We start from the raw sequence: 26,693 nt of genomic DNA on the forward strand, positions 1-26,693 counted from the left end.
TACTGTGCTGCCCTCACCTGCCAAAATAAGCTCCCTGTCCCAGCACGAACACATGCACACACACACACTCGCTTATTCACACACAACATTCACTCACTCATTTCATGAGAGGATCGGAAGTGACCTTCCCAAATATTTCATATCCCCCTGCACCTTTTCCAAATAGGCACAGAGAATGGTTTCTTTTCCCTGTGTTTTAAAAAGTGCACCTCTTCCAAAAATCGGGATTTACTTGAAAATGTCCAAAAAAACCTTTCCACTCCCTTTCCGCCTTGCGCAGTTGTGCATTCGGTGGGAAAAGAGCACCTCAATGTGCACAACTATGATGCACACATTTAAATGCCCTTTGTGCACGGTTCACCACCTTTTGGGCGCTAGTGAAGTGAACGAGCATCCCATCAGGTGCACCAAACACGTGTTGAAAATCGTGGTAAAATGGTTTATCCCTACTGATCACTTCTTTACACTGTTTGTTCATGTCAGAACGTGTGGTTCGAGGTGTCAGGTGTGAATTAGGAATGGGAAAGGACACACGGTCATGGGGTTTCTGCAGTCATTAACCCCAGATTTACTCATGAGCAGGTATGTTAAATACCATTAGCTCCAGAGTAGATACTGTCACTGGATCGTTAGCCCCAGAGCACGTACTGTGCAGAGCAGGTATTGTGTCTGTAGTTATTAGCCCCGGGGCAGATATTCTGTCATATGGTACGGATTAACAGGTACTGTGTCTGTAATCGGTAACCCAGATCTGGCACTGTGTATTTGCCCCAGGGCAGGTATGGATATAGCTGATGAGCAGGTACGACGTACTGTATTGGAAGTCATTAGCTCCAGAGCAGGTAGTGTGTCTGCACTCATCCTCTACACCGAGAGGTTGTGATGGGCCTTTACCATTAGGACTAGAGAAGGTAGTATCTGCCGATATTCGTCGGGGTGTTGTTTCTGTGTCTGCAGCCATTAGACCTAGAACGGACAGTGTGCCTGCAGTTATTATATATGTAGTCACTTGCACCAGAGCAGGGTCTCTGTAGTAGCTGCACACTGGCAGTTACTGCCTCTGCAAGCATTACCCGGTGCAGGTATTATTATACATATAGTGACACCAGAGCAGGGTCTGTGCAGCAGGTGCACACTAGCAGTTACTGCCTCTGCGAGCATTACCCGGCACAGGTATTATATATGTAGTCACTTACACCAGAGCAGGGTCTGTGTAGTAGCTGCACACTAGCAATTACTGCGTCTGCAAGCATTAGCCGGTGTAGGTATTATTATATATGTAGTCACTTACACCAGAGCAGGGTCTGTGTAGTAGCTGCACACTAGCAGTTGCGGCTTCTGCGAGCATTAGCCGGCACAGGTATTATTGCAGGGTCTCTGTAGTAGCTGCACAGCAGCAGTTACTGCCTCTGTGAGCATTAGCAGGTGCAGGTATTATTGCAGGGTCTCTGCAGCAGCTGCACACTGGTAGTTACTGCCTCTGTGAGCATTACCCGGCGTAGGTATTATTGCAGGGTCTCTGCAGTAGCTGCAAACTGCCTCTGTGAGCATTAGCTGGCGCAGGTATTATTGCAGGGTCTCTGCAGCAGCTGCACACTGGCAATTACTGCCTCTGCGAGCATTAGCCAGCGTAGGTATTATTGCAGGGTCTCTGCAGTAGCTGCACAGCTGCAGTAACTGCCTCTGTGAGCATTAGCCGGTGCAAGTATTATTGCAGGGTCTCTGCAGTAGCTGCACAGCTGCAGTAACTGCCTCTGTGAGCATTAGCCGGTGCAGGTATTATTGCAGGGTCTCTGCAGTAGCTGAACAACAGCAGTTACTGCCTCTGCGAGCATTAGCAGACGCAGGTATTATTGCAGGGTCTCTGCAGCAGCTGCACACCAGTAGTTACTGCCTCTGCGAGCATTAGCCTGTGGAGGTATTATTGCAGGGTCTCTGCAGTAGCTGCACAGCAGCAGTTACTGCCTCTGCGAGCATTAGAAGATGCAGGTATTATTGCAGGGTCTCTGCAGCAGCTGCACACTAGCAGTTACTGCCTCTGCAAGCATTAGCCGGCACAGGTATTATTGCAGGGTCTCTGCAGCAGCTGCACACTGGCAGTTACTGCCTCTGTGAGCATTAGCCGGTGCATGTATTATTGGAGGGTCTCTGCAGCAGCTGCACACTAGCAGTTACTGCCTCTGCGAGCATCCCAGAGCCAGAACCATTCCCTAAATGAGTTCGGAGCAGGTACTGTGTGTAGGATACCAGCAACAGCAGGCTGCTCTGTGCAAGTCCAACCCCATATATTTAGAAAGTCACGTATTTGCAATGTTTAATTTCAACATGTTATTGATTTATTTATTTTGCAATGTGTATAGCGCACCCAACCCAGAGGCATCTGGGCGCTATTTTTCTGTAAAGAAGCATGAAGAGTACAAAGGTTCCATATATACATAAACTAGAAAACAGTTATATAAATGTACAGACACGTCATTGTAAATTGGGTTGATCCTAATTGAGGAAACAGTGCTGTAGTGGAACCTGCTCGTGATGGGCGCAACACAAGGAATTACAGCTTCAAGGCGCATTGCCAGCGGTTGCAAAAGGGGCGAGCTCCTCTTCCCAATATAACAAAGGGGTGAGAACGTCTAAGTGAATGCAGTCTCGAAGAAATGCATGTCAAATCCCCATGCAAGAGCTGCAGGCACTCACCTGATGCTGTCTGGAACCAGGACATGAGCGCTTCCTAAACGGAGGCCCTGTGTTGCTTTTATTTTCAATCACACGTTTTAAAGTCCCTGTGAGACCCGACAGCATTGGGGGCTTGTTTACAAGTTCGCCGACGCTTTCTGAAATGCCTTTAGGGCGTCATGACGTTTGCTGTTAAGCCGTCGTGACGTTTCACGTGGGACGCCGTACGTGCCCAGGAAGAGAACCACGGAGGAAGGAGACTCAATGCCGGGCAAGGGCAGGTATTTACTTTTCATTGTGCCTTCATGAGGCGCTTGTACCTCTGGGAAGTGTGCCGAGGCGCCAGGTGTATTTAGGGGCCGCTGGGTTTGTTTTTCCTGCAGCAACAGTGAATCTTTGTGTTTCTTCTTGGCTGGAAAGTATTGCCCTTTCCCCGGCTCCCACCGCCCCTTTATGGCCATGCAATACTAATTTCATTTTCAGGGCAGATTCGGCCGCCAGCAGCAAGCTGGAAGTCGGCTTATAGGCCATTTTTCCTCAGCCTGATCCGTGCAGCACGGCTTTCACTGGTGAAGCAGCGCTGAGCTCCCCCAGTTGGAAATTAAGCCCCGTGTCGTCCCATTTTTACCACAGCCACGTGCAGGCTTGTTTTTCTGCACTTATTTATTTATTTGCATTTGTTACGCGCACTTGCAGCCCATAAGGCATCAAGGCGCTATTACAGAGAATACATAGATTTAAGATTACAGACAGGTGCCAGGAAGGCTCTTAGTTGCAGATTGACAGGCATATAAACAGTGGAGGATACAGATTTAATCTACGCAAAAAGTCTGGTTTTGGTAGCCTTACAAAAGGCTAGGTGGGACTCAATGAGTCTTAGGTGAGGTGGCAAGGCGTTCCAGTATGTGGCTGCTAGGATGGGGAAGCTGGAGCCACCAGCGCGTACTTTCTGTGTGGTAGGCGTAACAATAAAATGGATCTGAGAGGTCTCGTGGTGGTTTGCCTGGTAATTCTATTAGTCAGGTCGGGGGGTCAAGTTCATGCAGGCATTTATGGGTGAGAGCAAGACTTTTCAAGACAATTCTCCCTTTGACAGGGAGCCAGTGTACTTGCCTTCTGATTTCGGAGATATGCTTTCTCCTTGCAGTGCCGGTGGCTGCCCTTAGTGCATTGTTTTGGGCTAGCTGTAGTTTGGCCAGGTTTTTGTTGGATGTCCTCACGAGAAGGGCATTACTGTAGTCTAGTCTTGACCCGATGATTGCCCTGGCAATCATGAGGCAACTTTGACTGGGCCAAGAAGGGCCTGGCTGTGTTGAGGACTTTGGAGTAGTAAGCTGAAGAAGCAGCGATAGCATTGACCTGTCTGTCCATCGACAGGTCGGAGTCAAGGTAGACTCCGAGTATCTTAACATGGTTCGAGACCTTAATTGGAATGTTATCAATAGGAGGCGTTCTGTTCTCCGAGGTTACCGAGAGTGAAGGGTGAGCCAATAAGATGGTGTTCGGTCTTTTCGCTATTGAGGCAAAGCCAATTCTCCGCCATCCAGGATTGGATGGTAGAGTAGATAGCGGAGAGGGTGTTGGAGTCTGCTAGGTAGTCGCCCGTGAGTGGGATGAGTACCTGCGTATCGTCTGCATAGTTGGTATATGAGATACCAAGGGAGTCCAGGATGCTAAACAGGGGCCTCTTAAAGAGTTTGTAGAGTGTGGGTGCGATACAGGATCCCTGAGGGACACCGCAGGTGAGGGGGATGGGGGTGGCAGCAGCAACTTCAGAAAATACTTTCATGGCCCTTTCTTGGAGAAAGGAGGTGACCCACTGGCAGGCTTTAGGGGAGAAGTTGGCTTGGGTGGCTAGGTGGTGACAGAGGGTATTGTGGTCAACCAGATCGAACGCTGCAGAAAGGTTTTTGAATTCAAATAGTGGGGAAGACGTGGTCTTGGTGGGTGGCTTGGCGTGCATGTTGGCTATAATGTGGACAAGGGCTTTTTGGTGGCCACAAATTTTAGTTTGGAGGGTGTTGAGCTTCTCTAGCATGGCAGATTGAATGATGTTACACCACTTTTCATCTTTGATGACTGAGGAGAGGGGGGGGTCAGATGGTTTTTCAAGTTCCTTAAAGATGGTGAATAGTTACTTAGAACCTGACTTCGCGTCAGCGATCCTGCCGTTAAAGGAAGCAGCCTTTGCCAGAGTGATGTTAGTCTTGTATGATTTGGAGATGGTTTTGAACTTCTGTTTAGTGGCTTCAGAGGGGGTTGCTTTCCAGGTGGATAGTGCAATCCCCTTTTGTGCACATTGGTCAATGAGTTGTTTGAAGAACCAGGAGTTGGCATGTTTGGCTTTTTTAGCTTTTTTGAGAGTCAGAGGAGCAATGGTGTCCACAGCTGACGTGATGACATCCTTGAAGGTGTCAGCTAAGGTATCAGGGTTATTTGAGGAAGGGACTTAAAGGGCTGGGTTATGGAGGTAAGGTGCTAGGTTCTCGACAGTGAGAAGGCGTGAGCTCCTGGCGTAGGTGGCGGGGCACATTGATGGGGGAGAGAAAGCCACTTTTTTGGTTCCGAGGTTGAATTGGATGTAGTGATGGTCGGACCAGGGAATAGGGGTGTTGGCCATGATGAGAAGGGAGCAGTTGTGATGGCTGATCCAGTCAAGGGTGTGTCCTTTGATGTGTGTGGGGTGGGAAATGGAGTGCGCGAAACCTAGGTTGGAGAGTGCCTTCTTGAGGTGGATCACAGGGGAGTCTTTGGGGTCGTTCAGCCCTAGGTTGAGGTCACGAGGAGTAGAACCTGTGAGGTCTTTTTGATGTTGAGATAGTGCAGTGATAAGGGTGTCATGGAAGTCAGTGCACGGGCCTGGGGGTCTGTAGACAAGGTGCATGGATATGGTGCAGTTTGGTGAGACATTGATTTTTTAAAGGGAGGTAGTCGCTGTTGCTGTCAAGGATGCCTTCAGCTTCTCTGATGGAGAGGGTGTCCCTGGTGATGAGGGCAACGCTTCCACCTCTCTGAGAGGTGCAGTTTTTACTAAAGATGGAGTATCCAGGTGGGATGGCCAGTGATGGGGCCGGGCCTGAGCTTTCATTCAGCCAGGTTTCAGTAAGGATGAGGAGGTCGAGCTCATCGTTTATGAGCAGGTTGTTGATGTCGAGGGCGTGAGTTGGTACGGAGCGGGCATTGAGCAGGGCGCAGCTAAGCATGTGGGTAGCTGCACACAATCAATGGGGGTGCCAGCAGTAGGACCAATAGGCATAGATACATCAGTAAGCTGCACACAATCAATGGGGGCGCCAGCAGTAGGACCAATAGGCATAGATACATCAGTGAGCTGCACACAATCAATGGGGGCGCCAGCAGTAGGACCAATAGGCATAGATACATCAGTGAGCTGCACACAATCAATGGGGGTGCCAGCAATAGGACCAATAGGCATAGGAACACCAGTGAGCTGCACACAATCAATGGGGGCGCCAGCAGTAGGACCAATAGGCATAGGAACATCAGTGAGCTGCACACAATCCAGTGTGGCAGTGGGGGCGCTAGCGGTGGGTACAGAGGGGCGAGGGTTGAAGTACAAAGTTAATGTTATTGGTAGGGTTGTTGATCGAGAGGTAGTGTTTGTTGGTACGATGATGACCTGTCGTGGCCGAGGAGTGCGGGGCAACCTTGGGGCTCAAGGCGCATTTGGTGACAGGGCGGCTGGCTTCTTATGCCCAACCTGGCGTTGCGGTAACCCAGGGTAGGGGTAAGGCTGATGGGGTTGGTGGGCTGGGTGCGAGACCGTAGTCGCACATTCCTGCTGTTGTACAACGGAGGGCGTGCAGATGCCAGCAGGCTGGATGCACATGAGAGGTAAATCATGGGGGCATTGAGGCTGTTGGCCTTACCTTGAGTAGGTTTAGCAGAGCGTAGGGGCGCCATCTGCGACCTCAAGCTGCAGAGAGGGTTGGAGGCCTTGTCCGTGGGCCTTTGCCTAGTGGCGGCTTTGCCTGGCAGCGGTCCTCCTCTCCCTTTGAAGCGGGAGAGGGGCTGCGATGCGCGAGTCAGCTGACTCCGCTTCCTTGATGTTGCGGCTGGTAGCCATGGAAGCGAGACACGGCTCCCATATTTTGTTGATTGCGGCTGAGGCCGCGTGGAGAGCGATGGCCACAGGGGTTGTGCTGAAATCCTTCACGGGATCAGCCATGATGCTCCGACGTGGTCCTGGGGTCGCACTGGCTCATGTGGGCTTGGATGAGATATGAAGTTCCCTTGTCATGATTTATTTAACTTTACTTCCTTTAGGAGGTGAGGGGTTCTGATTTGAGCATTGGAGGACTCCTGTGTAGTCTTGCCAGCAAGATAACAATTATTTTGCCTTAAAAAATGTTAATGCCTTAGGCAGAGGTCTCAGTCTGTGGGGTGTGTGATCCAGGACGGTGAGAAAAGAGAACTTTAAAAGAGAACTTTAAAAAAAAAAAAAATTGCCTCACTTTACTATGCCTGTCGAGCCACTGCCAAATGCACATGCTCAGTCGGTGTGATGTGAAGGGGGTGTGGCCACAGAACAGGAAATAAACGCAGCCTGGACATGCACTTTCCTGCATTTCGATCGTGCATCCAGGCTGCTTTGTTGCTTCCTGTTGCTGCTGCCAGCGCCGTCTTGCCTGGTAAGGGATGCCACTTCTCAGCTCTGCCCTCACATCACTGTTGGAGGGGGTGCAGGGAAGCAAGCACTTCAGGCCTTTCCCGGTCCCTCTGCTTCCCTCTCCGAGCCTAGCTGCTGCGTTGTGAGGCGTTGGAGGAGTGCTTCAGGCTGGCCAAGATAAATGCCATTACAATAATCAAGAGCACCCGTGATGGCCGCAGTGACAATTTTTCACCTAGCCTCCGTAGGGAGGAACTGAAGCACCTTCCTCAAAACCCTCAGCTTTGCAAACCTGCTCTGGCAGACTGCTGCGATCTGGGCCTCTCTAGATCCTGAGGACTTGATCTTAATCCCGAGGCTCTTGACTGCAGTGCAGGGTTTCGGGCAAGGTCCCAAGCAAACCGGCCAGAACTCAGGGGTCCAGCTACCGAGGTCCTGGCCAATGACTAGTATCTCAGTCTTTTCCCCATTAAGCTTTATCCAGTTGGCTAACCTCTACTGGTGCACAGCTGAGAGACAGTCTCTCAAAAGCTTAGAGGAGCAATCCCTTGGGGCATTAAGAGGAAAAAAGATCTGTCTATCATCTGCATACATAAATAAATGCACACCAAATGTAGCAATAAGCTTAGCAAGTGCCACCATGTAAAGATTAGAAAGCAAGGGGGAAAGTGCTGAGCCCTGAGGAACTCCACAGTCAAACACCATCGGAGGCGAGATGAAAGAGGGGAGAGATACCACCGGAGTACGATCTGCTAAGAGCGATGCGAACCATTTCAAAGGCGTTCCAAAGAATCCAGTCTCCAAGAGACATTGCAGAAGCCTTTGGTGGTCAATAGTATCAAAGGCCGCGGAGAGGTCAAGTAGAATAAGAACACTCGTCTCTCTGCGGTCCTGGGCCAGAGCAATGTCGTCATAGTGCAATCATGACGGACCCCGTGCCCATCTCTGGACGGAAACCGGCCTGAAAAGGGTGGAGAACATTATTGGCCTCAAGAAAGGCTGACCGTTGAGGGGTGATGATAGATTCCAACAGCTTTTACAGATGCTGAGGAAATTCTGGCAACAATTCTTGATGTCAGCAGGGTAATTCTTGGTGACGGTGCAGCAGAGAACTGCAACAGTATCCCTATGTCTGACACCACCATTTTCTGCCGCATCGCTGACTTGTCCTCTGATACCAGTCCAGAATTGATATCGCCCTTGAAACATTCCGTTTGCCCTACAGTTGGATGAGGCCACTGACATTTCAAAAGGAGCACATTTCATTTCTTCTGTGAGGTACTGCCATGGAAAAGCAACATTGGAGGATGTCTTATTTTGTAAACCAGTTCAGGGCAGAGCAACTGCATCTGTAGTCTTTGACATTGTTAACTACTTAAGTTACCACTGCCTAAAGTGGGAGGCGTGTGTTGTTATTTGCATGGATGGTGCTCCTTCAATGTGTGGAGCTAGAGCTGGGTTAAAAGCAAAAGTGTTGGCAGTAGCTACACATGTATTGTAGACACACTGCGTGATACACCAGGAGGCTTTGCCTGTGCGCAATATGGGGAATGGACGCCCAGAGGTGCGGACTTCTGTTGTAAAGATTGTACATTTTATTAAGATGCATCCCACAAGAGCCCATATGTGTGCCACATTATATGCAGAAATGGGAGCTGAACATGATGCTTTCTTGTTTCACACAGAGGTCAGGTGGCTCTCCAGGGGAAAGGTTTTAAATGGCCTCTGTGTGATTCACACTGGTTTGTACTAACGGTACATTTTCTAAACCTCTCTCTGAAAGGCACAGAAACCACATCATTGGCTATGAAGGCAAAAAACCTTCAAGAATAAGCTGGTGCTTTGGAGGAGGAGGGTTGATGTCTACATTGCGATGCGTTTCTATTATTAGCAGATGCTCTTGAGGAGACGGAGTATGATCTTTCATGTGTTGCTGAACTAATAGGAAACCATCTTAGAACCAGTCAAAGTACTTTCCAGAGGAAAATTGTAACATCAATGACAGAGTGGTTCAGACTTTCCTAGCAGATGTAGGGGCCCACCTCCCAATACACCTCAAGGACAAACTAATGGTTCTTCAAAGTGACTACTGGAGAGCCAATTCAAAAAATTGTCTTTGGGTGGATTTTGGCAAAATGCAGAGTTTGTAACTTTATCCAAGTGTGCAGTCAGTGTACTGTTACCTTTCAGCACCTCGCACCTTTGTGAGTTTGGATTCTCAGCACTTGCAGCCCTAAAGACTAAATATCGGTAAAAGCTGGAAGAAAATGTGGTTGGCTATTGCAAAAATTGAACTCAATAGTGGCAGGCTTGCTGCTGACAGGTCCACCCGTCACACTAGTTCTCCAGTATGCCTCCAACTTAAAAGTGACTGCATTGATGGTAATCTCAAAGTTGTAGTTGAGAAACAAATCGCTACATGTCAAACGTTACTGTAGGAAATCCATATCGAACACTACTTTTAGTCCAGTCCCATGTAGCAAAACATTCTGAATGCTGCGTTTACAAATATTTGCCCTGTAATCTAATTTGAGTTATTGCAAGCAATGATTGGTGTTTGGCTCCCACACCTCCATTCTACACCAGCAGGCAACAACCGTTATATTTTAGAGTCCATGTGTAAAGGGGTACAAATAACGTACATTTTTCTTAGAGAGGCTTGGGGTCAAAAGTTTGAAGACCAATGCTGTAGAGTGTTATGAAGAAAATGTAAAAATAATAAATAGGCAAAAACGCCTAATTGCAATCTTGCTGGCACCACTATATGCTAACATATATTATGAGTGCTACTTGGAAGAGCACTTGGACCCTCCCCGGTGCCTAGGGGACAGTGCACGTGTGGGCTAGAATGGCGGAAGCTTAATGTATTAAACCTTTGCAAAATCCCTGGTTGCTTTTTTTACTTTTTAAAGTGGTCCATTATCCGCGTGCTTGTGGTGCCCTTGTGTGTGACGTTGCTATGTGTATGGTACGGTGCATATACAACTCGTACACATGACTGCACCGTCAGTAGGAACGAGCGAAATCATTCCAGTACTTAACTGTGAAGTAAAAAGTTGCATTGGCACATCGATACTCAAGATTTGACTCAGTCATCTGCTTCAGAACTTTGCAGTGTCTAGCCCCTGTGAAAATGTGTCTGTTGTACATAAAGGGCACAGTGCTTGTAATTTTCAATAAGTTGCCCAGACAACTGCATGCCGGTGCACAGACCCCCACTTGCATAGATTTCCCTTGTGTGGGGATTGTTGATGTGTGGCTCGTGGGAAGTGTTTGTGACTTTCGCAGCATCTTCAATATTGCTTAATTCTGAAGCAGGGTGGCAAGTTTGGCTGGAATTTATTTATTTAGTTTGTATAGCGTGCATACAACCCGTAGGAATTGAGGCGCTGTTGCAGGTACAAAACTACTAGTCCAGCTAGTGTAATACAGGCATAGTTTCATACAAAGACTTGTAACATGGGTACAAATCCAAATGGCAGTTAACATACAAAAACAAGCAGTTGGGTGGTGGGGCAGGAGAGAATTCCTGGCGAGAAGCCTGGGAGGTGGGGGATCTGCTTTGCAGAAGATCCAATAGGATTTCTCTGCCATCAAGGAAGGTGAGGGGTTGTTTCAGAGTTTGGTAGCAAGGTATGGGAAGCTGGAGCCTCCGGCTTTCATCTTTCACTTTGGGAACACGCCTATCAGTATAAGGGGTCCTAGTGGGTCTCGAAGAGTGGACTTCGGCAATTCTTTTGGTGATGTATGGTGGTGCTGTGTTGGAAAGGCACTTGTGGGTAATGGAGAGTGTTTTGAAAATGATCTGCTCCTGGATGGGGAGCCAGTGTGCTTCTCTTCTATCTTTAGAGATGTGCTTTCTTTTGGGGATGTTCAGGGCTGCTCTGAGGGCATTATTCTAGATGACTTGGAGTTTGAGGATAGTTCTGGATGAGGTGCCATTGAATAAGACCTTGCAATAATCGTTCTTGGAGCCAATGATTGCACGGCCAATGGTTAGGCAGTTGTTTTTAGAGAGGAAGGGTCTGGCCGCATTAAATACCTTGGTAGCGTAGGCTGCTGAGGAGGCAATGGCGCCTACTTGTCTAGTCTTGGTGAGTGATGTGTCCAGTTACACCCTTAGAGTCTTTACAGTGTTTGAGACCAGAATTGAGCAATTGTCAATTTGGAAGGCAGAATAATGATTGTTGAGGGTCTTAAGGGCGCTCGGTGGGCCAACAATTAGGATTTCTGTTTTGTCGCTGTTGAGACAAAGATGATTGGCTGCCATCCAGGTCTGAATTGTGGAGTAGATTGTGTTAAGGGTGTTGGTCATTTGTGTACTTGCCTGAGAGGGGATCAAGATTGGCGTGTCGTCGGCATAGTTAGTATTTATTTATTTATTTATTTATTTATTTGTTTATAAAGCGCTGAAAGGCCGCAGGCATCAGAGCGCTAATAAAGAGACAGGACAACAAGTAGTGAGAACAGGACACAAGTGAATTGACCGATTTCCTCAGGAGAGACTAACCTGTTTCGCGAATGTAGTTGAAAAGAAATGTTTTCAATTTTTTTCGGAAGGAAATGTAGTTGGACTCGAGCTTCAGTGTGATGGGTAGTTCGTTCCATTTTTTTATACTTAGAGTCGGAAAGGCTTTTCTAAGTCCAAGCTGATTTTTAGTTGTGGAGGTTTGTAGTTGTCCTGTATCAGAGGATCTGAGTCGCCTAGTAGGGGTATACCAATTGAAATGTTTTTTGAGGTAAGCTGGTGCATTGCCGTATAAACAGCGGTGAACCATAGTAAGAGATTTAAACATATTCTTTCTTGCATGGCCAACCAATGGAGGGCCTTTCTTTCGCCAGTGATGTGTTCCCTCCAGGTTTTTCCTGTGATGGTCCTGATGGCGTTATTTTGAATCACCTGACATTTCTTCACGCAGTTGCTATTTGCTCCTAATAGTAGGGCATTACCATAATCCAATCTGGATAGTATTGTAGCCCTAGCGATAGTCGTGCTATTCTTTTGGTCTAACAAAGGTCTAATTTTTCTTAGTAGTATCTGGTGGTATTGACAGTTTTTCTTTAAGTAAGCTGTGTGTGCTTCAGCACCTAATGAGGCTTGAAGATATACTCCTAAGGTCTTCACTTTTTCTGAGATTGGTATTTGGGTGTTTTTAATGAAGAATGAGGAGTAGAGTGGGCTCAGTTTTCTTCTGGCCTTTGTGGAACCGAATATCATGAGTATATGCTATGCTTAGTGAATCTAATGTGTGGAATAGGGGCCTGGTAAAGATACTGTATGGCATAGGGGTGATGCTGGATCCTTGTGGTACACCGCAGGTGATAGGGGAGGGCGTGGCGTTGGAGAGATCTTTGAGAAAAGCCTTGTAACTCCTCCATTCAAGAAAGATGCTATCCAGGTAGTGACTGAGGGTGAGAAATGAGCGTGAGTGGTGAGGTGGTGGCAGGGGATCTGGTGGTTGACCAGGTCAAATGGCGCAGATCGGTCTAGGAGGAGGAGCAGGGCAGACCTGCCTTCCTCCATTATCTCGTCTAGTTGTTTTTTTTTTTTTTTTAAGTCCAACAAGGCAGATTCTTTATCGTGCTTAAGGCTGAAACTGGATTGACTCATCCCTAGGATTTGCTCATCCTCCAGGAACTTCTGAGCTTGTAAGTAGGCAGCTCAGTCCAAGATTTTTAGGAGCATGGGGACAGTGGTGATCGGCCTGCAGTTTGAGGGAATGGCTGGGTCTAGTGATGAGGGGGCAGTACCCATGCTTCTTTGAAGCTGGCTCGAACAATACTTTGAGCGAAGGAGGTGTTTAGTTTATGATTGCCGTGATGATGGGGGGGGGGGTTAGTATGTCGGCAGTCTTTGACGAGCGATGTAGGGTATGTCGCCTTTGCTTTTGTATGGTTTTAGGCTTGTCATCATTTTGGTGACTTCAGTTTCGGAGAGGTCTCTGAGGAAGAACTGTGTGGTGGAGGAAGTAGGGGTGGGAGGGTGCAAAGACTGGAGGGGGTTATCTGTACTCCTGCTCTATCTATGGCAGAGTAGAAGCACAGAGCACACCCCATCCAAGATTCTCCATATGGTAGAAGGGAAGAGCTTCTAAGGCTTAAGCTCTCAGGAAGTGATGCAGGCTGGTTCTTAAGTACAGTGTAGTCCCCAAGCCCCCCACAAAGGAATGTCCACACACAGTTATGTGATAACACAGTTCTTTATATAAACCAGGTCCAATATATATATAATCCACAATGCACTTTGTACAGACCAGTTAGGTTAAACAACGGCAGAATAGTACTTTAGCTACTAAGTCGCAGTTCCGTGTGAGGAGCCCATTCCCCCCCCCCAACCTGGGCAAACTATAAATAAAGTGTATCAACACAACAAGCCCAGTCCATATATGTTGACAATAGTCTTGTTTCCTGCTAAAATGTTGTACGACCCCAATGTACCTGAGCTTAGCAGAGTTTCTTTGACGGATACCTCGTGGGTGAACCCCCTTTAAAGCAGGAGCCACAGGGTGTCGAGAGACCTCGAAGAAATGTGAACCTCGGCATCAAGAGTACTCGAAGAAGAGGGGTCAGTGCCGCAAAGTAGACTTGATGAAGAATGCAGGCCCAGCAGAGGGTGTCAGCATTTGGCGTTGGCGATTGGGACTCGACCACAGCTGGCTTTTGGATCTTCAGCATATTTGTGGACTTCGGGTGGCGGGAAACCCACCAGTGAATTCTCCTCACTTTGTCTGCGGTGACTTTCTCTGGCGGGACAAAGCGGTTGACGTTGATGGCAAGGGAGTCCTTTGTTTCAAATGTCTTTGGCAAAGGTGAAGCGTTGCGACTCCGGTCTTCAAGCAGCATGGCGTCCAGCTGTCCCTGCTTCTGGGCAACACGACCAGCTTCCAGCCGTTCTGGAAATCCTCCGAACCCTGGTCGATGTCAATGGACTTCGGCGGCCTCGATGTCTGGCGGCCTCGATGTCTGGGTGTTTCACTTCGAAATTCCTTGGCGGGCCCAGTGTCCACAGCCTTTCCGGACTGGATTCCCAGGTGCCTCGGTGAACATCAGCTTTCTGCACAATGTTCTCTCGTAGCTTGGGGAGAGGTCTCCTAGCCAGGTCCTCTCTCGGATCAGTCCTTGACAGCCATCAGGTTGAAGGAAAGCAGCAGCAATTCTTCTTCCAGCTAGGCTTCCAGGATAAGCAGCTTCAAGTTTCAACTTCAGTTTCTGAACAACTCTGGTAAGTGAGAGGTCCCCAGATAAGCTGTTATGTCTCTCATTCACACCGCTGAGCCAAGCTCAGGCAGCCAATCATTCAGAAGGGCATTCATGCAGGCAGGCAGCCAATCGGGCTCACAGTGCATTCAGGCCATTCACTTCCACCCAGACACCCATAACCAGGAATGTGGATTGGGGCAACCACCCAGCCTCTCCGCACATCACACTGCATTCATGTCAGTTTCAGGCAGGGCTGTCTCATTCTTTGTTTCACACACACAGATACCAGATGCCCATAACATGAAGTGCATATTGGTCCCACGCTCCAGTAACACAGGTCCCACCCAAAGGGCATACCCACAACATACTGTCACTGGGAAGGCTCCAGCCAGTCTGTCCTGGACTTCCCCACAATACCATATATGGTTCTTCCACCCAACATCCAGTCGGGGGAAGGGACCGAGTCAGGGCTTCTCAAGACTTTGGGAAAACAAGTTCTAGAAACCAAGATCTTGCCTCCTATCAGGAATCCACTGATTACTATGGCAGGGCCTTGGTATCCCAAAATGGAGGATACTCTGAGCACCTGTCATTCAGCATGCAGCTGCCACCAGCCCATGCCCTGCTCTGTGGGCCACACACAGGTGTACAAAAACATACACTAGCAGTACAGGGTTCTACCCGCACCCATGGGTACCATAAGGGTATCCCAAGGGTCTGTTCACCACAACCAAAAAGAGGAAGAGCTGCACTGCCAGGAGTCCCACATGGACTCCGGTGCAGAAACCAACACAGAACACACATGGTAAGGAGTACAGGACAATCACATGGAGGTCTGTCCTGTCCCTCAATGCATTTCCAGCATCAGAAGGGAACAACTATTGCTAGTGGTCATGGGGACCATATTGAATGTTACTTGTTGAGAGAGGATTTTCCTATTCAAGGTGCCAATTTTGCCTAGCAGTGCCTCTTGGATGCGTGAGCACCAAATCTCGTTTTCAAATGATGGTTGTAAGGGTTACTACAGGGATTCACTTTTTCTGTATATGGTGCAAATATTTTGCATCTGACTTGGCATTGCAGATTCTGGTATTGAAGGTGTTGGACTTAGCAGTGATTGTGGCTGATTATAGTGTTTGGAAATGTTGGTGAAGTCCTGTTTTGCAGACATAGTGGGATTCTTTAGCCACGTTAACTGGGCTTGTCATTTCAAAGTGCATAGTTCTAAGAGGTCGGGCGGTAAACCATGAATTGGAATGTCTGACTATCTTTGCTTTGTGTGGAACTAGGGGCGGGGCTGTGGCTAAGGTGCTCGCTGCCTTAGAGAGGATTGAAGTGTAGGTATCCACTAGTGAATTGGAGTTAGAGGTGAAGGGAGTCTGAAGGCAGGGGGTGTTGATCAGGGGCAGGGAGCTTCTTGTGACAGGTGGAGGAAGTTGGTTAGGTAGTACTATTGGCTTTTTGGGCTGTGTTATGATGGTCTAACCATGGACAGGGTGTGTTGGCGCTGGTGAAGATTTCACAGTTGTGGTCTGCGATCCAGTCCAGTGTGCAGCGTTTGTTGTGTGTGGTATTAGTGATGTGTTGAATGAAGCCTAGTGTGTTGAGGGCGTCGGATAATGATTTAGAAGGTAGTTCATTGGGGTCATGGAGGCCCAGGTTGAGCGCTCCTAACGAGATTATTTTTGAGGATGCTTTTAGGTTATCCTGTAGAATATTTAGAATGTTTTCCTCAAAGTACAGAGATGGGCCAGGAGGTGGTGAATGGTGATAGTACATGTAGGAGACGATGAGATTTTGAGTGACAGAAGGTCTGTATTCCCATCATTGGATGTGTGAACTTGTCTAAGGGAGTGGGGGGGGCGGGTTCTCTAGCAATCGTAGCGGCACCGCCTCCCCCGGAGGTGGGGGATCTGTCATTCCGTAGGATAATATATCCGGTGGGAATGGCTAAGGCAGGGTCAGATGCATCTGGAAGCCAGCTCTCAGTGATGACTAGTGTATCGAAGTTGTTTGGTGATGAGGGCATGGATATCGAGTGCATGGGCAGGAAGGGAGTGAGCGTTGATCATGGCGGAGGTCAAGAAGGGCTGCGTGTCTATGGTCAAGGTGACAGACCCGATCAGGCGCGGTGCCTTGATTCTGAGATGCTAAGTGGGTAGGTGGGGGCTGTTGTTTAGGTGAGGGTTGGTTGGGGTGTATGCTTCGTGTTTTGATTGGCTTCTTGCCAGTGATGGGAGGAGGAGTGGAGTTGCAGGGAGTTTGGTGTTGGTGAGAATGGTAGTTATAGGGAGACTTAAAACTCTTGAGGGATGACTTGTGGCCAGCCTTCTGTTTGCTATGGTAGGTGAGATGGTGATGTGTTGCATGTGTGGGGCGTATGTTTCTGCAAGGTTGGGTAGTGAGTGTATACGTTTGTAAGAGATTGGAGTTGATATGTGGGTATAGCACAGAAATTGCCTTTCTGTTTGAGGGATTTGTTGCTGGACAGAGGGCAGCAGCAAGATACCCAACTGAATTAGAGCGGTTGCGCACTCTGTGGCGTTAATTCCTATTGTATGTTTCTTGGGGAGTAGCTTGGGCTGGTTTACTGCAGAGACGTGATCTTAGTGGTAGCGTGCCACCTTATGGGCTCTGGAGTCTGGAGCGCACTAGTCTGAGAGGGGAGGAGGCGAACTGGAGCTGTGGACAGGTGGTGGTTAAATGCGTGGGACGCCTGCAGCGTGTCCGTAATGCATGGATTGCTTAGGTGTGCTTGCTGAGGGCGGGGGTGGCCTCCGAGTGTATTGGTAAAGTGAGTGTGGGGTGACCACCATATTCTGAGGGAGGCTGGTGACTTTGAAGGTGAGGGATACAATATGAATTGTGTGGCTCACAGAGCCGTAGTTCGAGCAAATCTGAGTGTTGGCAGTGGGCGGCACTGTTGACTGCACATGCCCGCTCGCATGGGTTTGAAGGCTGGCTAAGTCTTGAAGTGTGTGGCAGACTGTTTGAGCAGCTGTTTGGTACGGGGTGTGCTGCACACACTGCCAGGTGTAGTCTCAGGCTATGGATGGTTGAAATGCCCTGATGAATGATCTCTTTGATTCCTTCCTTCCTGCTTCTGGTGGCACAGGGCTCTTTGGGCTTTACTTTACAGAAGCTCCAAATTAGATTTGCTTTTGTGATTCTGTGCACAGAGAATGGTTACAGATATTGGCCACCAAATCACTCATTAAGAAGGAAGGGAAAAAGGCTCCTCTGATCAATAGTCGACAGATGCCCCCCCATCTATTTATTTATCTTAACAATGCTTGTGACCAGATCATTGCTTTGGCTTCATCCATTGAACACCAGCCACAAAGGTGGCATCCATTTATTGTCCAGCAACTGAATCTGCATTAAAGGAGAGTCTCAACCCCCTGACCCCCTGTTCCACCTCGTTCAAGCTGGGGCAGAATGTTTAAAGTATGTGCCTTGGTTTGAGATTTGTGGAATGTGTACAGGACAGGTTCTCTGTTCTCCAGTTCAAGGTCAAAGCGCTCCTAAAGAGGTTATCTAAAGCTTCCCCCATAAAAAGCAAACTGTCTGGCATTCAAAGACTGTCATTTAGTATTGTAACACTTTTGAATATTATTTGTTCACTGCTGGAAGTTGTGTATGCTGTACCCGTGAGTCAGAGCTGTTGCATTGCTTTTACCCAATTTATTTTAAAGAACATATAGAGGGCTTGTTTACCCCCATTTTCCATTGCCTTTTCAGTTCACAGTGGGGCTAGTTGTACCAGCCTTTGGGCGCGGGGTTAAAAAGTCCCAATTCCTTCCATGACTCGTGCTCTCCTCCATCTGCGTTTAGTTTATGTTTAACACTTTGGGGAAATCACTACATGATTTAATATATACAAATGTAAGTTTCAAGGACTCAGGATTACTGCATGTTTTAGTTACTTATGTCACATGATGAGATTCCCGGAGGGTTTTTATTGCCCCTTCAATGCGTTTTTTTAAATTTTTTTCAACCATTTCACCTCAGCAGTTAATTGAATATAGTTTGCCTGTAAACTTTATTGAATGCTTGCTAGGGTTAGTGATCACTGTCATTCATTTTGAAAATATCTTTTTTGATCATTATGATCTGGGGTGAATGCTTTTTATGGTGAATTTATTATTATAATTTATTTTTGTTTTTTTATGTCTCTAATGATGGGACCAGTTCATTCTCGTTAGATGTTGTGGATCTTGGCGCTATTTTCTTGCTTTTCCTGAGTTTTCAGCAGTCTTGAATATCAGAAGACGGTAGCAGGAGTTTTCTGACCTGGGCGTTAATTGCTTTGCTATTTAAAAGTGGGAGGACACTTATTCCCTTAAGGCAGTGGTCTTCAAGCCTTTATATGCTGAGCCCCCTCCCCCACCCCCCTTAAAATATAGTTTCTGGGCCCTCCCCCAACCCTCCCCACAAATGCTTATTTTCTATTAAATGCTTATATTTTCTTTAAAATCAGTCACCATAATCCTTCAAGCCCCACCCACCGCTGGGCATCCTTCAGGCCCCCCAGTCGAAGGCCACTGCCTTAAGGCACCCTAGCTGTTTAGCATACAGAGGCCCCCTTTTCGTGGGTGGAGCAATGCCTTCCTTCCCCTTTCTAGTTCCACACAATGTCTGTTTTACTGACAGTCTGATCGCTTTCTAACCGTCTCCAAATGGGGGATACATGCCCCTACTGGCTGCCCCTCTCTGCCTTTAATGCTGTTGCTGCTCCAATGTTCCACATGAACAGGTCCATGCCTTCCCCATATAGGTGTACCTGACCCTTGAAGTAATTAGCTATCTACATGTATCAATCGGGCTGTGGCGCATGTGTGAGAAACCATACCTTTGCAAAATGTACCCATGGCTTTTACTTTTTTTGTAGGCATTTTTCACTACTCATGAGCGCTGCACTAGTTCAGCTGTAGTGCCTAATTTATGGCACAGTAGCGATGCTTATGAGGGGGGTGGGGCGACTTCTGACCCTTCTGGAGGATAGTGCCTGGCTCATATTAGCAAATATCTGCGTGCAAAAGTGTAATATTTACTTTTGTTCCCCCCCCCGTAAAGATCACTTTGATCATGGGTTTTGTCCGTGCATACCCTCCTTTTTTCGGTCCCTATAATTTCCTGTACATGTTGCTGCAAGCTGGGACTCTCTATGGTTGATGTTTACATTTAAGAAACTGAAAGCGTTGCTTGTCTTTTAAAGGACAAACACAAAATGACTCTGCAGCATTTTAGGTACAAGAGCTCTGCAGTTAAGAATGTATTGCCTCTGCAGAACACCCACCTCTAATTTTATTAGCGAATAGATGCAACTAGTTGAAGCCACAATGTGTACGTCTTGCAGGAAGTTACCAAGAGACGCTTGACTCACAAAATTGGGACACAGGCTGGAATATCCATAGCAAGCCCACTATAAATTAATGGTTTTCGGTACACACACTGTTCACAAATACTTGGAGCATACTCAAATTCACTTTTTACACTGAATTTCTTCTTTTAGGCAATAACTGAAGAGTGCCGGGATTTGATGTGCTTTTCTTTGATTCTGACAATTCTGTGTATTTGAAAGGATGGGGAATTTGAGCCTTTGGCAATTACTGGTGAAGTTAATTGTAAATGGCTGATCTTTCTTGAAATTAGAAGAGAAATACGTGAAGACAATTTCTGCAAGGCAATAGGGCTTTTCTAGTCTTCAGGTAAACAATGTATTTTTTGTTGTTCATGTACTAGATGTTTGGGGGAGGAGGGTACATCTGACTTCCTACGTGTAGGCATTCCCCTTTTTCACACATACGTATGCGTGCTGCACAATGCCCACCACTCATACAGCATCTCTTTCCTCTAGAGTAACTCTATATAGATGGTCTACATGATTTCTCTTATGTTATTTGCAAAGCGTTATGGGTTGCACGCCCTCAGGGACCATAGTCCAAGTCAGACGATGTGAGCAGCTAGACTGAGTTGTGGGTAGCTGCATGGGGAAGGAGGGAAAGCGCCAAGGAGTGTAAGAATGAGCAAAAATCCAAGGGGGCGGATGGGATCAGGCTTAGGGGAGTCACTTACCATAGTGTACAGCTCAAGCAAAAAGTTTGTTGTATTGATAGTCACATTTTGAAGTTTCAACTTGCCTTTTTCATACCCGCAACCAAGAAACAGTGTATTAAGACACATAAAACATTTGACAAAATAATTAAAACCTATTGTGATGCAGAGGGACTAATTAAGGATTTAAAAAGAAAGGCAGAGGAGAAAAAGCAGCTACTGGTGTAATCTGGGAAGCGCTGGAAAACTAAATGTCGCATGTCGCAGTGAAAAAAACAAGAGCATCATATTGTAAAAGCTGATGGATGGAAACTATTCCCAAACTTATTAATGGTTGTTCACAGACGCTGAAAAACCTGTCTTGTGACAGGAATGGCTAGTGTTCTTCATTCCTTCCTCAGAACCCGCCTCTGTTACTTCATCTGGACAATTGAAAGACACAGCAGTAAATCGGCAGATGTCTTCGTGTAATGCTGCAGTTCCCAAAGATGTAGCTGCGCAACAACTACAAAATATTGCACTATAAAGTAACTTGTCTGCTACAAATGTTTTGTGGGGTCAGATCTAATTTGACAATCTCAACTCTATCGCCACGTCTTCGCAACAGTGTGTTCTTGTTACAGTATGACTGTCATGCCTGTTTGGACAGTGAAGTGACACCTACACGTTCCCACACAACTACTCAATCATTCAGATTACGGTAGAATTGGAACATCCCCACAACAGAATTTGTTTGCTACATCAGCCCCTGCTACGAATCGACAACGTAATTGTAGCTCACACGCTGCTCTGTGACTGAAGATGCAAGTGCTCTTGTGTGTAGAACTATATAGTTTGGTGAATTTATAGGTTGATGCCAACTTGTAAATGGTACATGTTTTTGTGGTATTGATTTCTGTTGAGGGGGGCTGTCAGCTAGTGTTGTCTTGGGAGTGGTGAATGGTCAATTGCTAGCTGCTCAGTGATATTGGGGTGAAGTGATCGGCAGTCTGTCATGCAGGTATTCTCTTTAGGTCACTGAAAGTGTGTATTTTAGTGCAACGATTCGTTATTGCAGGAGTTTATTGGGTGTGATGCCATGTTAGCTAGAGGTGAGAACTGAAATGGAGTTTACAGGTTGGTTTGTGACGTTGTGGGGGTGGATTTGTAGTTTTGTATACTAAATCGGCGAACTTAATTAATGACTTTTGAGTGCTCTAGCAAAGATGGAAATTGACGGCCTCAAATTCCCTTGAGGTTTTGCAGTGCACTATCCATAAGTGTAACTATACTCACCCTGTAGGGGTCATCCTGGAGTAATACAAGATCATCACTGGGAGTAATCAGAACTCCTCCTGGAGTAGTTTCTGTGATGAGTCTAAAGTCTCATTTAAAATGTTGGCCTATACCCATGCTTCAGGATGGTTCCCTGAACTAGCCATGGATGACTCTAAGATAGTCACTGTATGGCTCCAGAATGATTCCAGGAAGATCTTCCTTTTTGACTTGGGCAGAAACCGAAGTAGGTTGATGTGTACCTCCCTTCAGCTACTTCTTCATGTCTGGCACCTGTCGTGACTCGGGCCGCGTGTCAGAAGGTGGAGGAGGGGGCTGCGAGGCTGCTGGTGTGTGCCAGCGAGCCGGGAGCCTGCAGTAGGCAGGAATGGTCCCGGGTTCATCCGCCTTGTTGCCATGTAGTGGGCCTGGTCCAGGTCAGGCCCGCAGCATCAAAAGAATGACAGACACCAAATCGTGTCTCAACGGATCCCCTGCTCCGACTGGCGCATGCGCCCACCTTTATTGGGCTAACATCACGTGACCGTGTGGTTCCATGTGTTAAAATCGTGGCAAAAATGGCCATGGCCACAAAATATTGCGGCAAAAAGGCAGTGGTTTTGCTGCCACAATCCATGTAAAGGATGCAGGGGACATCCCCGCAACCCTCGGACCCATATACCATTTAAGGGGAGCAGGGGACGGCCCTGCTCCCCTTAAGTGGTCTAATGGGGTACACCTTTAACGGGTCAAACCACTGCAAAAACCTGCGATCTAGCACATGAAGCTCTCTACGTCTTCTGTATGCAATCAGTGGAAGCACAAGAATTTGAGGGGAGGCATCAACCACAGGTAGACAAGACGATGTGGGCATGCTCTGATTTCTCTGGGACTCACGTCCCTCGTGCTAAGAGAACTGAGCCTCTTCAGACCCCAGGGTCACAGGTTGTAGTCTGGAGTGGTGACTGAGGCGGGCATCACCCCGTGGAGTTCAAGGATTTTAGTTGGGATGTGTGAATATCGGCAAATGAGAAATATTGGGTTCACTGTATTCTTCCAATCTTAGTTGGAGACCCAAACGTGTGAGGAAGGGTACTCTGGAGGTCACGGGTGAAGCAACATGTCTGTCGCGAATCGCTTAATTGGTTACACTTTAAAAAAATTATAATATATAAACAGACGGGAATGTTTATTCTGTTTAAATGTTGTTTTTTTAAATTTCTTTTTTGATACTTTCTGTATCACAATAGTCCGCTCACCAACCACACTTCCGCACACTGGTACCAACTTTTGTTTTATACAAATCGTGTATTCTCAAAATATATTTAAACAGCCCATGAGTCCTACTGAACAGTCCATTAACCTAAAACACATTGATGTATGCTCGTAAATAATAGTTTTTTTTTTTTTTGTAAGATGCAAGCGCTCAGCAGTTCCCAGAGAAATTAATATGCCATATGAAGACTGAATGCAAACAATACCATCTGAAACCATGCGCGGTGTGACCGTCATTGTCCTTATTGTGACTTTCATGACTGTCCCTCTTGTAGGTGCCCCTCAGCTCCTCGCTGTGATCACACGTCCTGCCCTCCCACCCCATCACCTCTTGGGGTGGTTCCCATAGAGTAAATTATGTCCATATCTAGCACTAAAATCATATGTTCGATACAAAAGAGGCATACAAAAGCTTTTAAGGTCTGAATGCAGTGGGTAAAACGGGTGAATCGCTAGCACCACATTTAGAGAAATCCAGAAATAGATTGTGGTGTGGTAGAAGGGTGGGTAATCGTTAAGTCACCATTAAACTGTACGACTGTAGTATCTCTTAGATCATGTGCGTCACAATTCTGCCACAATTTACCAACAATACCAAACATTACATTTCCATATGGCGATTACTCTGGTGGGATAATCCTTCGCCTCTGTGTCTTTAATAGAATCTTGACTTTCTATAATGTTAGTATGGAAAAACAGTATTCTGTGTCAAGACTGGAGGCTCAGATTATGCTTGTTTAAAGCTTACCTACCACTAATGCAGACCTCTCCTCTATTGGGCTAAAATAAAATTGCTTAAGTGTCGATTGCTTAGACCAGTCTGATGCCCTTAGGATGTTCCCCAACCTCGCTCATGCGTTATAGGCCTTCGATGCCATAGCTCCCCTAATGGAATGCGCCCCGTACGTGCCAATGTCAGTGCCTGCCTGTAGCATGCACCATCTAACCCATCTGGCTAGGGTTGCCCCTGCAACATCCTTGAATGGTTTCCTCAGTGATGTAAACAGTTGTCATTCCTGCGGGCCTAAGCATACTCGTCATTTCTTTGTATTTTATTAGATACCAGACTGGGAATAACAAAGGTGGGTCCGGAAAAGCAGAGTATGACACTGTTCTGATAGCCGTCTTGGTTCTCTTGCTAATGTGAAACGTGACCCCTGAAGGGTTGAATGACTTAACCTATTGCTAGTGCTCTTTGGTCTGATACTCTTGCAGGATATGGGGCAGAGCAGTGTGGTGAGCTTTGCCAATCTTGCTTTCCTTGTCGTTGGCTGGCCAGTTGATAAACCTATTCAGGACTATGTTCATGTCCCATTTCCGAGTGTATTTGGGTGACGGTGGTCTTAAAAGTCTCACTCCTCTATGGAGTCTACATACGAGTCCACCACCACGTTCCCTATCTTTGGGTGGACGGCATATATGGCTGATCTACACGTATTTACAATTCTATATGCTTTCTTTTGAGTTGCCAAAGCCGCCAAGAAGTTTACAATCTGCGTGACATCTGCTATATTGGGATGTATTTGCCGTTCCATACACCAGCTAATCCACCTTGCCTAGGCCAATCTGTAGGCCTTTCTGGTACCTGGGGCCCATGCCTCCTCATATTTTGCAGCATCCCTTGAAAAGTCCTGGCTTTTGCTAGGTTGTCTGGAAATCGCCCACGTGATCAGTCTCAGTTAAGTGGGTGATGCGCTCTCATTGAATTCTGAAGCGTGGTAACACCATAGTATTGTCGATTGACAGTTCCACCAGTCTGGTGTTATCAGAATTACCATCACCTGTGGTCTCCTGACCTGTGCTATCATCCTCGCAATCATTGCGAATGGGGGAAACGCGTATTCCACACTTGTAAAAATGCATCTGTTGCCTCTGCTGCTGGACCGGGCCTCCAGCTGAAAAATCGCTCCAACTTGGTGTTCATTGTGGATGCAAACACTTCTCATTTCCATCAGGACGCAAATACTGTCCTGTCTAGTTGCCAGTCGCTGGCATCTATCGGGTGTCTTGAATTCCAGTTTGCCACTACTTTCTGCAGACCTGGGAGATATTCTGCCGTGATGCTAATCTTGTTTTCCAGTCACATGTGGCAAAAATCCTTCGCCAGCTCCGTGAACATCCTAGACCTCCGTCCCGCCTAGCCTGTTTATTGTACCGCTGAGACGTCCATCTTTAGAAGTATGCAACAATTCACGCTGTCCTGGGTCCAGCATCTCACCACAACGGACCCCGCCAGTAGCTCCAATTGATGTGGAGCTCCAGCTCCTTTCCTGACCACCTGCCTCCTGTTGACATCTCTCTGCAACAGGCTGGCAACAGATTCTTTGAGGTCCCAGGATGAGCCAAATATCTCTCTCCCATTCCAGGCCTCCATGTGTCTGAACCACCACCGTAGCTCTGTCCTCGCCTCAGCGCAGATCGGTACCCTTTGTTCGTACGATCATGTGTTGGTTCTTCAGGTGTTGAAGAGCCCTGTAATGCAACGGCCCCGGGAAGATCGCCTGAATGGATGCTTGCCTTCTCACTAGTCTGGTTAACCATCTGAGCGACAATTCTTCTTTCATTATTGAGCTAATCCCTTTCTTGATCACATTCACTTTGTCCATCGGTAGACTGAGCGTGGCTGTTTTTGTGTTCACTACGAAGCCTAGGAACTCTATTGCCTGCACCGGTTCCAACACCGATTTTTCCCATTTTATTAAAAACCTTGTTCTTGTAATAATTGGATTGTCTTCTCTGCATGTTCTACAAGTCTCTTCCTGTCCTGTCCCTTCAGACAAAAATCGTCGAAATATATTATCCGTCTGATGCCTTCCTCCCTGAGGTGTCCCACTACTGTCCGCATTAACTTCGTAAAGACCCAAGGGGCTGATGCTAGACCGAATGGGAGGCATGTGAATTCCCACTTCTGGCCTCCCCAGCAAAACCGTTTCCGATCTTCCTTTGATACTGGGATTGTCGGATATATGCATCTTTGAGGTCTATCCTGACTAACTAGTCTTCCCCCTGTAACGCGTCCCTTTAGAAGATGGAGGACCTCCATCTTGAAGTGCCTGTATACTATGAATGTGTTCAGACTTCCTTATGTTTTTCTGCTTCTTTTTGCCCTTGACCAAGAACATATTGCTCACAAACCCATTCAAGGAGTCGACACCAGAGCAATGGCCCCTTTTTTCTTTTCTGGCTCCGTTATCTCCTTGTCTAATAACCCTTTGTCTTCTCGAGGGAAGCTTATGGGCTTTGTGCCTACTGTTTGTACTGGACCCTGCCAAAATTCTAGGTGGAAACCTTGTACTGTTTCTTTGACCCATGCATCTCCTGCTGACACTCTCCATCGTTCTTGGAACTGTGCCATTCTCCCCCTACCACTGGGGTCCCTGTTATCACCATGTGTTTTGTGTAAGTCTGTGTTCCGTCTCACCTGTGTTTGTCTGCTGGACTCTGTTGCTGCCTCTCCAGCCTCTGCCTCTACCCCTTCCGCTCGACTGGAAGAAGAGGTTGGGTCTCTCTTCTTGATTTCTCCAGTCATTTCTAGTATTGAAGTTGGCTCCTGTAAGAGGTGAACCGGCTAGCTGAGTGGCCCCTTACTCTGCCAGCCTTACTG

The 26,693-nt window shown here is 47.2% G+C and overlaps 1 protein-coding gene across 2 annotated transcripts in view; it reads left to right on the forward strand.

The window, feature by feature from the left end:
* The first annotated feature begins 2,882 nt into the window (after positions 1 to 2,882).
* LOC138498068 (solute carrier family 52, riboflavin transporter, member 2-like) overlaps positions 2,883 to 26,693 on the forward strand; it is a 308,844-nt gene continuing 285,033 nt past the window's right edge. Inside the window, exon 1 of one of the 2 annotated variants that reach the window (XM_069621915.1) lies at positions 2,883 to 2,954. The gene's annotated coding sequence lies outside the window, so the exon portion shown is untranslated. The remainder of the gene's footprint in view (positions 2,955 to 26,693) is intronic. The other variant, XM_069621918.1, reaches the window with a different exon arrangement.

The sequence above is a fragment of the Ambystoma mexicanum genome, chromosome 5q, assembly GCF_040938575.1.
Source record: "Ambystoma mexicanum isolate Mex_15411 chromosome 5q, UKY_AmexF1_1, whole genome shotgun sequence".
Lineage (NCBI taxonomy): Eukaryota > Metazoa > Chordata > Amphibia > Caudata > Ambystomatidae > Ambystoma > Ambystoma mexicanum.